The sequence below is a fragment of the Triticum aestivum genome, chromosome 2A (assembly GCF_018294505.1).
Source record: "Triticum aestivum cultivar Chinese Spring chromosome 2A, IWGSC CS RefSeq v2.1, whole genome shotgun sequence".
Classification (NCBI taxonomy): Eukaryota; Viridiplantae; Streptophyta; class Magnoliopsida; order Poales; family Poaceae; genus Triticum; species Triticum aestivum.
The window spans coordinates 270,517,937-270,533,928 of record NC_057797.1 but is presented as its reverse complement, the minus strand read 5'-3'; positions in this window follow the sequence as shown (position 1 = coordinate 270,533,928).

Below are 15,992 nucleotides of genomic sequence, written 5' to 3'. Positions count from 1 at the left end.
GAAGCACAAACATGTAACGAACAAGCATATTATCAAAGTTGAGATTCTTGTTAGGTAAGATAGGATGTTTGTCAAGAAAGCCTGGGACGAAATAAATGGTAAGATCATTCTGGCATTTTATCTTGCGTCCCACAAGATGTTTTAGGTCCCCAGCATTAGCATCAGAAGACTTTGATTTTCGGGTGGAGTCCTTTCCCTGCAAGAGAAAGTTAATTTTTCTTAGCCACCCACATCTTCAGGGGTGGCTTAGAAGCAATGAGTCTAAGTGCAGCATCTAAGAACTTTTTCTTTGGAGCCCTAGCAAATAGCCATGCAGGAGGTGAATAATACTCATAAGAATAAGCAGAAAAGTTCTTTGTTTTATGAACATAGCAGTTTGAAGAAACACACTCATGTTCATAAATCTGAGTATGGTTTCCTTGCAAAACATTGGCGTTAGGGTGACCTTGTGAGGTCCTTTGTCAGTATGAAGCTTTTGGGCCATATGAAGCCTTTGGGCCATATATATGAAGCTTTTGGTCTGGGGTTTGTCTTCTTCCTAGGTGGTATCATGATGACATTCACGGGAAGTTTCTCAAGACAACTTTTGGGAACCCAGATCTTCCTCAAAGGTGGCTCGTTCCTGTAGTTAGTACCAATAAACCTGGCAAACACTTCACCATTCTGATTCTTAAACAGCTTATAATTGGCGTAAAAGGATCCATCAATGATAATGGGGTTAGCACAAGTGAAGCCAAATAAGGTCGATGGGTCCACTGAAGGGCCCTTCGCAGCAACCTATGAGGTTTTGTGGTACTTCTCAGGCTTCTAGTAAGAACCATCAACATTCATTTTACTCTCGAACCCAACACCCTCTTTCCTAGGATTTTGGTTCAGAATCTATTTCTTAAGAACATCACAAAGTGTCTTATGCCCTTTGAGGCTTTTGTACATGCTTGTTTCAAGCAATGTTTTCAACCTAGCATTCTCATCAGCAATAGTAGTGGTATCCTCAGAAGAGGGGTTAGTTACCACATCAGCAGTTGAAGATATTGCAACATCAGAGGCAGTACAACATTTAGCAATAAAGACAGCGTTATCATGCTCAAGACATTATAAACATGGTGGCACAAAATCTTCATGAGCGGAACTGATCTGTTGGGCGAGTAGTGAATCATTCTCTTTTTCAAGATCTTCATGAGACGCTCTTAGTTTCTATAGATCTTGCTTCCTTTGTATATAATCATAGGAAAGCTTCCCATGAGTAGCTGAGAGTGTTTCATGATGACTTTCAAGTTCCTCATACTTAACACGAAGATTTTTAATGTCTTCGATTAAGGACTGAGTTCGATTCATTTCCGCATCCAACAGGTCATCGGTTTTGTCTAGCAACTTTTGAATATGTTCCATAGTAGTTTGTTGTTTAGTTGCAATTTTAGCAAGAGTCTTGTAGCTGGGTTTGGAATCACACTCAGAGTCATCTTCACAGGATGTTGATACGTCTCCAACGTATCTATAATTTTTGATTGTTCCATGTTATATTATATTCTGTTTTGGACATTATTGGGCTTTATTATACACTTCTATATTATTTTTGGGACTAACCTATTAACCAGAGACCCAGCTCAGAATTGCTGTTTTTTTGCCTATTTTAGGGTTTCACAGAAAAAGAATATCAAATGGAGTCCAAACGGAATGAAACCTTCGGGAAGGTGATTTTCGGAACGAACATGATCAAGAGGACTTGGACCCTACGTCAAGAAATCAACGAGGAAGGCATGAGGTAGGGGGGCGCGCCTACCCCCCAAGCACGCCCTCCACCCTCATGGCCCCCCTATTGCTCCACCGACGTACTCCTTCCTCCTATATATACCTATGTACCCCAAAGTACCAGATACGGAGCCAAAACCCTAATTCCACCGCCATAACTTCTTGTATCCACGAGATCCCATCTTGGGGCCTTTTCCGGAGCTCTGCCGGAGGGGGCATCGATCACGGAGGGCTTCTACGTCAACACCATAGCCCCTCCACTGAAGTGTGAGTAGTTTACTTCAGACCTACGGGTCCAAGCTATATGGCTTCTTCTCTCTTTTTGGATCTCAATACAAAGTTCTCCCCCTCTCTTGTGGAGATGTATTCAATGTAATCTTATTTTGTAGTGTGTTTGTTGAGACCGATGAATTGCGGGTTTATGATCAAGTTTATCTATGAACAATATTTGAATCTTCTCTGAATTCTTTTATGAATGATTGGTTATCTTTGCAAGTCTCTTCGAATTATTAGTTTGGTTTGGCCTACTAGATTGATCTTTCTTGCAATGGGAGAAGTGCTTAGCTTTGGGTTCAATCTTGCGGTGTCCTTTCCCAGTGATAGTAGGGGTAGCAAGGCACATATTGTATTGTTGCCATCGAGGATAACAAGATGGGGTTTATATCATATTGCACGAGTTTATCCCTCTACATCATGTCATCTTGCTTAAAGCGTTACTCTGTTCTCTTGAACTTAATATTCTAGATGCATGCTGGATAGTGGTCGATGTGTGGAGTAATAGTAGTAGATGCAGGTAGGAGTTGGTCTACTTGTCTTGGACGTGATGCCTATATACATGATCATACCTATATATTCTCATAACTATGCTCAATTCTGTCAATTGCTCAATAGTAATTTGTTCACCCACCGTAAATACTTATGCTCTTGAGAGAAGCCACTAGTGAAACCTATGGCTCCCGGGTCTATCTTCCATCATATTAATCTTCCAATACTTAGTTATTTCCTTCGCCATTTATTTAACTTGCATCTTTTATTTCTCTTTATCATCAAAATACCAAAAATAGTATCCTATCCTATCTATCATATCTCACTCTCGTAAGTGACTGTGTAGGGATTGACAACCCCTTATCGCGTTGGTTGCGAGGATTTATTTGTTTGTGTAGGTGCAAGGGACTCGTGCGCAGCCTCCTACTAGATTGATACCTTGGTTCTCAAAAACTGAGGGAAATACTTACGCTACTTTGATGCATCACCCTTTCCTCTTCAAGGGAAAACCAACGCAGTGCTCAAGAGGTAGCAGATGTTTGAAAGTAAACATCGCATGAGTTTACCATGGCACCTCGTGCCATGAAGCAGCAGGTCGGAGCAGAGTCATCCTCATCATCAGCTCCAGCGTCGGAGATGTGACCATTGTCTTCAGTGTTGAAGATCGACTTGGCGACGAATGCCGAAGCTAGAGCCAGGCTTGCCACACTTGAATCATACTCCTCCTCAGACTCCACCTCCACCTCCTCAGAAGCAGACTCATCTTCTGAATCCATCTCCTTGCCAACGAACGCACAAGCCTTGCCAGATGAGCTCTTCTTGCGAAACAAAGACTTTGACGAAGACCTTGAAGACGACTTTGAGGATTTCTTCTTCTTCTTGTCCTCAGAATCATATTCCTTGCTCTTCTTCTTCTTCTTCTTCTTCTTCTTAGATTCCTTGTCCCATTGAGGACACTCAGAGATGTAGTGGCTCGGCTTCTTGCACTTGTGGCATGTTCTCTTCTTGTGGTCACGAGAGGAAGCCTCATCATTTCTTGAGTTGGATCTTGAAGACTTTCCGACGCGATTCTTTTTGGAGAATTCCTGGAACTTTTTCACGAGCATTGCTAGGTCTCTTCCAATATCTTCATGATCCTCAGAACTGTAGTCAGATTCTTCTTCAGAAGAGGAAACAACCTTTGCCTTCAAAGCACGAGTTCGGCCATAGTTGGGGCCATAGATGTCTCTTTTCTAAGATAGCTGGAAATCATGTGTGTTGAGCCTCTCAAGTATGTCAGACGAATCAAGATCTCTGAAGTTAGGAAGTTCTTGTATCATCAGGGCCAAAGTGCCAAATGAGCTATCAAGTGATCTCAGAAGCTTCTTCATGATTTCATGCTTGGTGATCTCAGTGGTGCCAAGTGCGCGAAGCTCATTAGTGATATCAGTGAGGCGATCAAACCTGAGCTGGACATTTTCATTGTCATTCCTGTTGAAGCGGTTGAAGAGATTGCGAAGAACATAAATCCTTGAGTCTCTCTGAGTTGAGATGCCTTCGTTGACATTGGACAGCCAGTCCTAGACTAGCTTCGTAGTATCCAGTGCACTCACACGGCCATACTGTCCTTTGGTCAGATCCATACATGATGTTCTTGGCAGATGAGTCCAGTTATGCTAACTTCTTGACATCAACAATGGTGGCACCTTCACCGACCTTGGGAACGCCTGTCTTGACAACATACCAGAGGTCAATGTCAATGGCTTCAAGATGCATGCGCATCTTATTCTTCAAGTAGGGGTAATCAGTGCCATTGAAGACTGGGCACACAACGGAGACCTTGATTATCCTTGCAGTCGACATAGCTAAAACTCCAGGTGGTTAAACCGAATCACACATAACAAGGGAGCACCTTGCTCTGATACCAATTGACTGTGCTAGTTATTGACTAAAGGGGACGGTGAATAGGCGATTTTTATGAAAGTCTTCAAAACAGAAGGTCTTTAAAGACAAACTGCTGGAATGAGCCTGTATGATATGCAGCAGAAGATGAACTACACTAGACACAGCATAGTCAAGTAACAGTATAGTGAAAGTACGAAGACTAACAGTAGCTAGGTAGTATGGATCAGAATGGAAGACTGTATGAAGCCAAACATGTAATAGTCTTTACATGGTGAAGTCAAATAGATCAGGTAAGCATGCAATGACTTCACGAAGACAAACTGAAATGTAAAGGAAGTAAGGGACAGAACCAATAGCTTGGTGAAGACAAGGATTTGGTAGACCAGTTCCAGTTGCTGTGACAACTATACGTCTGGCTAGGGAGATTGAGATTGAACTCAAAAGACCTTGTCTTCACCTTATTCCCCTTGAGCTAAGGACACCCAGACCTCGCCCAATCACTCTGGTAAGTCTTCAAGGTAGACTTCTAAACCTTCACAAACTTCGTTCACCGGCGATCCAGAATGACTCTTGGATGCTCAGAACGCGACGCCTAATCTGCTGGAGGATTCACAGTCCTCAAGTGTAACAAGTCTTCAGGTCACCCAGATAGGAAGACTTCAGTGATGCCTAACACTCTTTGCCTATGTGTATTTGGCTTTGTCCTTGCAAGGATCTCTCTATCAAAGGCTTTGGAGGTGGGTTGGTCTCAAACAACAAAAGCCGTGCACTAACTCTAAGCACCCACCAATTTATGGTGTAGGGGTGGGCTATTTATAGCCTAGTGGCAACCGGACATGATATGTTGGAAATGACCCTGCGTGTCCAATGGTGGAATTTCAAACACACTCAGCAGCATGGCTTGGGCTACAAGCAATATTAACTCATCCAACTCCGGATAAGATTTGCTCTCATTGTCTTCACTCGAAGACATATGATCTATGTTGAGCATCACTTCAGTCATCTGACTTTGTTCACTGGGACACCACTTAACAGTATGGTGGTTCCTATGACTCAATAAAGAAGAAAAGGAACTATGAAAGAAACTATGACTTCGCACTCCATAGTCTTCAAGTGAATGTCTTCACAGGTCATTATCTTCAAGTGAATGTCTTCACAAACCACCATTGTCTTCAATGGCTTCATACATTTTTAGGGGTCATCTCTCGTAGGTAAACTGAATGAATGAGGGACTACTACCTGTGTTATCATGTAATTCTCACAAACACATTAGCCCCTCAGCCTCATTTGACGTCAATACTCCAAAACCAACTAGGGGTGGCACTAGATGCACTTACAATAACGGTTTGAAAAATCGTATTTTTGTGTACTTGTGTGCTAGTTAAAACTCAGCAGACGATGTAAATATCTGGTATTCAAAAAGGAAAATGTAAAGATCTGGCAAGATAACCAGACCCCACAAGATTGGCACTCTATTTCGCGCCTTGAGGTTTGGAAGGTGATTGGCGGGGGTTATTAATCAGACACGGTTCTGTATTGGAAACTGTAAGCTATTAAGTTCACACACGGGTTTTGCTGCAGGAATCGTGTGTAATTCAAACTACAGTACTCGTAAATTCTGGCTACTGGGGTGTGTACTGTTCCCGTCGATCTAGATTCTCGCTGCCATAAATACTACCTTGCTCACATCGTCGTTCCTACATTATCATATACATCATCCCCTCGCTCGCCCTCTCTCTCTCTCTCTCTCTCTCTCTCAAATCTCTGCTATGGCACCGCCGATCTGCCCACGCGCCGATGAGGAGTCATCTCCCCCCGAGGACGCTCAGTCAAAGAGCAGCAACGAGGAGGACCCCTACGCGCTGCCGGACGAGGTTGCGCCGGACCCACCAACTTTGGATTGGTTTTGGGGCCAGTACAATCTTTGTATGTGGAAGTCGCTGCCGCCGGCTAAGAAAGCCAGGCAACTGGTGTTCATGATGGAGATGGCGGAGGAGGAAGCCAAGTACTAGTCGGCTTGTGAAGCCCGTGATGCCACCTGGAAAAAGGAGGCATTGGAACTTTGAGGGCGGGCGTGTCATTTTGCGGAGGAGGTGTATGAGGACGGGTACTTCACGAGGAAGGTCAAAGGCGCTAGGAGCCTCATCGCTGCATGGAGGTGGGTCGGTAAGCTCCAGTGTGCCACCGACAAGGACCTCCGGTGGGCGCCCAACGAAATGGCAAGATCGTTTGCACTTGTCTGCCAGCAAGAGGCAGATTGGTACGTCAAGCGCTGTGAGGCGGAGGAGGCGGAGTATTGCCTCCGCGCTGGGAAGACGTTGCACACCGGGGAGCTGCTAGCGAGGGGCTGCCGGAATGCTGCCCCTGGAGAGATCATTAGTTTTAGTATTGTTCGTTTTCAATACCTAGTAGTTAAGTATCATCATGTATATGTGATGATATTATATATATTCTGTGAGGAACTAATGAACAATTAATATATATTATGAATTCCATTTTCTATCTATTTTTTATACTAATTTGTATCTAGCTATTATCACCCACATATACAGAATGGAAAGCGTATATACACACATTGAAATAGAACATATAAGAACGAAAAATAGAGTACACACATTGAAACGGAGCGATAAACATAACAATATTATCATTGTTGTGAATACGTAGTGATCCAGACCGAAACGACTCAACAAAATAAAAAGCGTCCATGAGATCATGACCTGTAGCCCTTGCCTACAGTAGCTCTTGGCTCTTCCTGAACTCGTCCTGGCATTCATCCAAGCGGTCGACATGCTCGCGGTACATCTGGAGCGCAATCTCGAGCTCCAAGTTGGCTATTTCATTGGAGATCACAAGCTCGAGGATGGGATGGCCATGTTCCTCTACTGTGCCCAGGTGGACACCTGGGACAAGGAGGCGGTTGAGCCTAGCGACCAGCGCGTTGGCGTCGAGCGGGCCGCGGACAAGGCGAACGGCACGGCGGGCGTCCGGTGCAAGTACGGCGCCGCCGACCTCTGGTGCAAGTATGGTGCAGAGGGCCTCTGCCCACTCCCGATGAGGAATGGGGTACTGTTGGGACGTGTACCCAGCTGCGGCGCCCCGTCGACAGTAGGCAAGTGCTGATGGATCCGCTCTTGCTGTGCAGCGCGCTGCGCCTCATACTCTGCGGCGCTCTGCGGTGGATGTGCTACAGGCTGCGCTTGTTGCCTCCTGCGTCGCGCGCCGCCTAGGTTTATGCGCAATATCACTGGGTGCAAGGAAACTGGTGAGGAAATGGCGGGAAATGGTGGCATGTTCATAAACCACCATCAATTAATGGAAACTTAGCATAGAAGGAACATCGAGCTACCACAAGAAGTAGATGATGATCAGATGATCGTTTATCCTAGTTAATTATGCATGTAATAGTTTACTTTGGTGTGTGGAAATGTCATGTGTGTACTAGCCACCTATGCAATTGGATGTTTGCCGCGTATTCCACACATCTTGTTTATGTGAAACGTTTGTGTTCTCCTCGCTCAACACAAACAGTTCATCGCAATGAGCCATCTGTCGTCTATCGCACACACCTTGATCTGGCTGACCATTTCTTTTGTGTTGCCTAATCACAAACAGTTCATCCGAGTGAACCGTATGCCCTATGTCACACACACCTTCATCTGGCTGTATGTTTCTGTTGTTCTGCCTCATCACAAACAGTTCATCCAAGTGAACTGTATGCCATATATTGCACACGCCTTCATCTGGCTGCCCATTTCTTTTGTTCTGCCTCATCGCAAATAGTTAAGTGAACTAAACCGTATGACCCGCATCGCACAAGCAATTAAAATCTGAGCCGTGTTTGATGTATCCTTCATCGCAAAGGTTTTGCATCTTTTTTGACGATTTTTTACATCACCGTTTGTGATTAATGCATCGCACACATTTTCGTCAAAGGCTCTCTGATCGTAGTGTCGTGTTAGCAGCATCCTGCCGTAGTGAACACTACTAGTCACCCACAAGCACCAATCTAAGGTTCCGGTACAAAGATTGAACACAAGAGATGAACTAGGGTTTGAGAGGAGATGGTTCTGTTGAAGATGTTGATGGAGATTGGCCTCCCCAAGATGGGAGAGTTGTTGGTGATGATGATAACGAGGATTTCCCCCTCCAGGAGGGAAGTTCCCCCGGCGGAATCGCTCCACCGGAGGGCAAAAGTGCTCCTGCCCAAGTTTCGCGTCAATACTATGGAGCTTCATTCCGAAAGTCCTCTCCGTAGTTTTTCTAAGTCAAAATGACATATATACCAGAAGAGGGGCACCAGACGTGGGCCGAGGAGGGCACAACCCGTCAGGCAGCGCCTGGGCTCCCTGGCACGCCCAGGTGGGTTGTGCCCACCTGGTAGGCCACCTCTGGTAGTTATTTGCTCCGATAATTCTTACACATTCAATAAAAAATCGCTGTGATGTTTCAGCTCATTTGGAGATGTGCAGAATAGGTGGCCTGACGTAGCTTTTTCAGGTCCAGAATTCCAACTGCAGGTATTCTCCTTCTTTGTGTGAACCTTGCATATTGTGAGAGACAAGGCATTAGAATTACTCCAAAAAGCATTATTATGCATAAAAACATTATAAATAACAGTAGGTAAACATGATGCAAAATGGACGTATCAACTCCCCCAATTTAGACCTCGCTTGTCCTCAAGCAAAAACCGATATCAAAAAATATGTCCACGTGTTTAGAGAGAGAGAGAGGTGTCGATAAAAACAAAATACGGACATAGAAGCATCATGTATATTATTATAACATCAACAAACTTTATCATAGACTTCTCATTAATAAGTAACAATTCATCACAACATCGAAGTATAAAGCATAAACTCTATTTAAAATCAACAAACAATGTTCTCAGCCAACATTGCAACTACAATTCATCATCTTTTCAGGAAGGGTCACATATCGGAGCCTTTTGGCAAGTCCACATAGTCAACCATCATATACTCTTCTATGATTGCTAACACTCACCAAATACACATGAGCAAAAAGTTGTAACGGACACATAGAAAGATAGGGGCTTATAGTTTCGCAACGCAACATATTCACCTCAAGGGTGATGTCAACAATAATAACTCATGCTTCCTATACCCAACTGGATATATGTGCCTAGATCTTTCCTCACCACATGATGCTTAACAAAAGATAAAAAATAAAAAGGAATAGAGAAGAAAACTTGGACTCTTCGTAAAAGTAAATGCATAAAAAGTAAAAGATAGGCCCTTTAGAGAGGGAAGCAGAGGTTGTCATGTGCTTATTTGTTTGTATGCTAAACCTCTTAGTGCAAAAGAACATCATGTTATATTTCCCTGTATGGTAGCAACCTTTATTATGCAGTCTGTCGCTTTTATTCTTTGTCATCAGAAGTTTGTACAATGCTCATTTTTCTCTTACTAAATGATCTAACACCTTTAGAAGCAAGTTTTATTGCCTTATTGCACCAATGACAACTTACTTGAAGGATCTTACTCTATCCATAGGTAGGTATGGTGGACTCTCAAAACAAGATTTGGGTTGAGGGTTTTGGATGCACAAGTAGTATCTCTACTTAGTGCGGAATTTTTGGCTAGCAAAGATGGGGGAAGCACCACATGTTAAAGGATCTATGCTAATATAACTTCTATGTGAATATGAACAAACATAAATCATTACGTTGTCTTCCTTGTCCAACGTCAACAATCTTGGCATATAATATTTTGATGGGGGCTCACAATCACAAAAGATATCCAAGATAGTGTATTTGCATGTGAATCTTCTCTTCCCTTATTAATTCTTTCATGAGTTGCATCCTTGACCAATGTTATGTTTGTCAATCTCCAATAAAATTTTCTACTTATACTCTTCCTTATGTGATTTTATTACTGACCACAAGATTAGCATTTGATCTTTTCATTTATTTGCATTCTTTTTATTGAATATAAAAGTAAGGAAAGCAAAACTCAAACAAAACTTTATTATATATCTCGCACATGATTACAAGGATAGATCACTAAGAAAGCACTCAAAAATAAAGGATCAAACTAAACTTTTATTCAACTAAAGCAAAAGGTAACAAAGGATCGAACTAAGATAAGTAAAGGCAAAAGATAGTGGAGGTGATATGATACCGGGGCACCTGTCCCAAGCTTGGCACAAGCCAAGGGGAGTGCCCATACCCAATACTCAAGTCTCCTTTGGTGATGAAGAAGGAGGTGGTGGTGATGAAGTAGTGGAGGATTCATCCTACTCTTTCAGGCTCAAAAGACACTCCAATATTCGGATGACGCTCCGAAGGGTAATGATGTGCTCTTTCAATAAAATATTTTCACAAGTAAGATATTTGTTTTGAACACGAACTGTTTTGATGATCCTAAAGGCTTCAATCTCAGTGGGAGTGAGGTATTCATAGTATGGTTGGAGGAAATCTTCATCTTTCTCCATGGGCAAGGCCTACTCTATTGCCGGAGTTTGATCTCTGACAGCTTCCTTGCTCTTTTCCTCCTTGAAAGTTTCTTCAAGCTCTTCTCTCTTCAATTCAATCTTCATTAACCAAGCATCCTCTTCTACATTGTTGGTGGGGGAAGAGGACATGGTGCCTGGCCTGACAGATCTAACAAAAAATAGCAAGAAAAGAAAACAAAAGATTTCTCCATGATATTGTGGTCAATAGCTTCGGGGGGTATATAAAGATTTTTTTATCTTAGGAAATAAGCGAACAGGAGAAAAACGAAGTCTTTAAGGTACGCGAGGTGGGCATAACTCACCTGGGCGCACCTGCCTGGTGTCTTGTGCCCACCAGGGTTACTTCCCTAGTTGTTTCTTATTTTCCTAATTTTTAATATATTCCAGAATAGACAAAAAATATTTTTGTGGATTTTTTGGAGTCTGTTTACTTAGCGTATCATGTACCTCCTCTTTTTCACGATTCTGGAGTGTTCTGGAAGGTTTTTGTTATGTGTTCTTCTAGTGTCATAGTTTGGATAATATAGCTTTCAACATTAATGGGCGTACCTGAGCTATAATATTTTATTAATTGCCCATTGACAACCTTCGGGTTAGTACGTTTGGCATTATTTATTTTGATGGCACCAGATCGATAAACCTCCTCGATAACATAAGGTCATTCCCATTTGGAGAGAAGTTTACCTTCAAAGAATCTAAAACGAGAATTGTACAAAAGAACATATTCTCCAACTTTGAACTCACACTTTTGGATCCTTTTATCATGCCATCTTTTGACTTTTTCTTTGAATAACTTGGAATTTTCATAAGCTTGGGTTCTCCATTCATCTAGTGAGCTAATATCAAATAACCTCTTTTCACCGACAAGTTTGGAATCATAGTTGAGTTCTTTAATTGCCCAGTATGGTTTACGTTCTAACTCAAGAGGCAAATGACAAGCTTTTCCATAAACCATTTTATAAGGAGACATACCCACAGGATTTTTATATGCTATTCTATAAGTCCAAAGTGCTTCATCTAATTTCTTAGACCAATTATTTCGGGGCCTATTAACAGTTTTTTGTAAAATTAATTTTATTTCTCTATTACTAAGTTCAACTTGCCCACTAGACTAAGTATGATAGGGTGATTCAATTCTACGATTAACATCATACTTAGCAAGCATTTTATAGAAAGCACTGTGAATAAATTGTGAACCACCACCATTCATTAAATATCTAGGGACTCCAAACCATGCGAAAATAATTTCCTTAAGCATTTTAATAGAGGTGTTGTGATCAGCACTACTAGTTGGAATAGCTTCCGCCCACTTAGTAACATAATTAACAGCAACCAAAATATATGTATACCCATTAGAGAAACAAAATGGTCCCATGTAATCAAAACCCCAAACATCAAATGGTTTGATAACAAGTAAATAATTCATAGGCATTTCCTGACGCTTACCAATGTTACCAATTCTTTGACATTCATCACAATATAAAACAAACTTACGGGCATCCTTGAAGAGAGTAGGCCAATAAAAACCAGATTGCAATACCTTACGAGCAGTTCTGTCTCCCGCATGATGCCCTCCATAAGCTTCGAAGTGACATTTCCGTAGGATTTATCCCTATTCATGCTCATGTACACAACGTCTAATAATACCATCTAATCCTTCCATATAAAGATGTGGGTCATCCCAAAAGTAGTGTCTTAAATCATAAAAGAAATTTTTTCTTTTGTTGGTATGTGAAGCTAGGTGGTATATATGTAGCAACAATGTAATTAGCATAGTCAACATACCAAGGAGTGTTATGAGAAACATTTATTGAAGCTAATTGCTCATCAGGAAAACTATCATTAATAGGTTGTGGGTCATCAAGAATATTTTCTAAACTAGACAAGTTATCAACTACGGGGTTCTCAGCTCCTTTTCTATCAGTGATATGTAAGTCAAATTCTTGTAACAAGAGAACCCACCTAATAAGTCTAGGTTTAGTATATTTATTTTTCATAAGATATTCTATAGCATCATGATCAGTGTGAACAATCACTTTAGAATCAACAATGTTAGATCTGAATTTATCACAAGCAAACACCATTGCTAAAAATTCTTTTTCAGTGGTACCATAATTTCTTTGGGCACTGTCTACAGTTTTACTAGCATAATGAATAACATTTAAATTTTTATCAACTCTTTGTCCTAGAACATCACCAAGAGCATAATCATTATCATCACACATAATTTCAAAAGGTAGTTCCAACAGGTGGCTGAACAATAGGTGCAGAAATTAAGGATTTCATAAGTGTTTCGAAGGCTTCTACACAATCATCATAAAAAACAAATGGAACATCCTTTTGTAAAATATTTGTAAGAGACCTAGAAATTTTAGAGAAGTCTTTAATAAACCTCCTATAGAAACCAACATGACATTTGTAAGAGACATAGAAACTACGAATACCTTGATATCTTTAAGACATGGCATTTTCTCAATTGCATCAACTTTAGCTTTGTCCACCTCAATACCTCCTTCAGAAATTTTATGTCCCAAGACAATACCTTCATTAACCATAAAGTGGCACTTCTCCCAATTCAACACAAGTTTAGTTTGCTCACATCTCTGCAAAACTCTATCAAGGCTGCTTAAGCAATCATCAAAAGAAGTTTCGTAAACAGAAAAATCATCCATGAAAACATCAACAATCTTTTCACAAAAATCAGAGAATATAGCAGTCATACATCTTTGAAAGGTAGTAGGTCCATTGCATAAACCAAAATGCATACATCTGTAAGCATAAATTCTGAAAGGACAAGTAAAGGTGGTTTTCTTTTGATCGAGAAAAACCATAATATCCATCAAGGAAAAAAAAGTGTGTGTGCTTTGACAATCTTTCTAGGATTTGATCAATGAAAGGTAAAGGGTAATGATCTTTCCTAGTTGCTTTATTTAATTTTCTGAAATCAATTACCATCCTATAGCCAGTGACAATCCTTTGTGGAATGAGTTCATTTTTATCATTAGGAACAATAGTAATACCTCCTTCTTAGGGACACAATGAACATGACTTTCCCATCTACTATCAGCTATGGGATAAATTATACCTGCTTCCAGAAGCTTTAGTATTTTAGTTCCTACCACTTCCTTCAAGATAGGCTTTAAATGTCATTGGTTATCAATAACGGGTTTAGCATCAGGTTCCATATTAATCTTGTGCTGACAGAGAGTGGAACTAATGCCTTTAATATCATCAAGAGTATATCCAATAGCAGCTCGGAGCTTCTTTAGAATTTTCAATAATCTTTCTTCTTCATGTTCTGAAAGGTTAGCACTAATAATAACAGGATATATCTTTTTCACATCAAGATAAGCATATTTCAAAGTGTGTGGCGATTGTTTTAATTCAATCACAGGATCACCTAGATACATCTCCAACGTATCTATAATTTTTGATTGTTCCAAGCTGTTATATTATCAATCTTGGATGTTTTACAATCATTTTATAGCAACTTTATATCATTTTTTGGGACTAATCTATTGATATATTGTCCAGTGCCAGTTGTTGTTTTTTTGCTTTTTTTTACTTTGCAGAAAATGAATACCAAACGGAGTCCAAACGTAGAGAAACTGTTTGGAGAATTTTTTTGGAGCAAAAGACACATGATGGGCTAAGGAAGTACCAGAGGGGGGCTCCGAGGGAAGCACAACCCACCTGGGCATGCTTGGGGGCGCAGGCACGCCCTGGTGGGTTGTGCCCACCTCGGCCACCTCCCACACCGCCTCTTTTCTCTATAAGTACCCCAACATTCCAAAAACCCCAGGGGAATCAACGAAACACAATTCAAGCCGCAGCAAGTTCCAAAAAACCACTGATCCAATCTAGACACCATCACAGAGGGGTTCATCATCCTCATTGGTGCCTCTCTGATGATGTGTGAGTATTTCATTGTAGACGTTCGGATCCATAGTTAGTAGCTAGATGGCTTCCTCTCTCTTCTTTGATTCTCAATACAATGGCCTCTTGGAGATCTATTGATGTAACTCTTTTTGCGGTGTGTTTATTAGGATCCGATGGACTCTGAGTTTATGATAAGATCTATTTTATCCATGAAAGTTATTTGAGGTTTTGATCAATTATATGCATGATTGCTTATAGCCTCGTATTTCTTTTTTGAATCTTTGGCTTAGTTCTACCAACTAGATCGATTTTTCTTGCCATGTGAAGAGGTGCTTTGTGATGGGTTCGATCTGACGGTGCTCAATCCTAGTGACAGAAGGGGAAATGACATGTTTGTATAGTTCCTATTAAGGATAACAAGATGGGGTTTATTCCTACATGAATAGATCATGTCTACATCATGTCATCGTTCTTATTGCATTACTTTGTTTTTCCATGAACTTAATACACTAGATGCATGCTAGATAGCGGTGGATGTGTGGATTAATAGTAGTAGATGCAGGCAGGAGTCAGTCTACTAATCTTGGACGTGATTCCTATATAATGATCATTGCCTGGATATCGTCATAATTATTTGAAGTTCTATCAATGGCCCAACAGTAATTTGTTTACCTATCGTATGCTATTTTTCTAGAGAGAAGCCACTAGTGAAATCTATGGCCCCCGGGTCTCTTCTTTATCATATTTTCCTTCGAGATCTATTTTTATTCGCTTTTATTTTCAGATATATTAATGCAAAAACCCAAAAATACCTTGCTACAATTTTTATTTATTTATTTTATCTCTCGTTCGCGAGATCTATTTATCCAATCTACTACAATTCTATCTATCTTTTTACCCGGGAGGGATTGACAACCCCTCTTTTACATCGGGTTGCAAGTATTTGTTCTTTGTGAGCGGGTGCCGTTTACATAGTGTTGTGTGGTTCTCCTACTGGTTCAGTAACCTTGGCCTCGTCACTGAGGGAAATACCTACCGTTGATGTGCTGCATCATCACTTCCTCTTTGGGGAATACCTATGTAGTTCAAGCAGCATCACAACTTTAGGTGGAGGAGGACCTCCAAGAGTTTAAATAGGAAAATTGTGTTTAAGCAGAGGTCGTTGTTCAAAGAAATTTTTATCTATCTCATTTCTTTCATGCATATGCATATCATTTTCATGGTCTAGCAAATATTGTTCT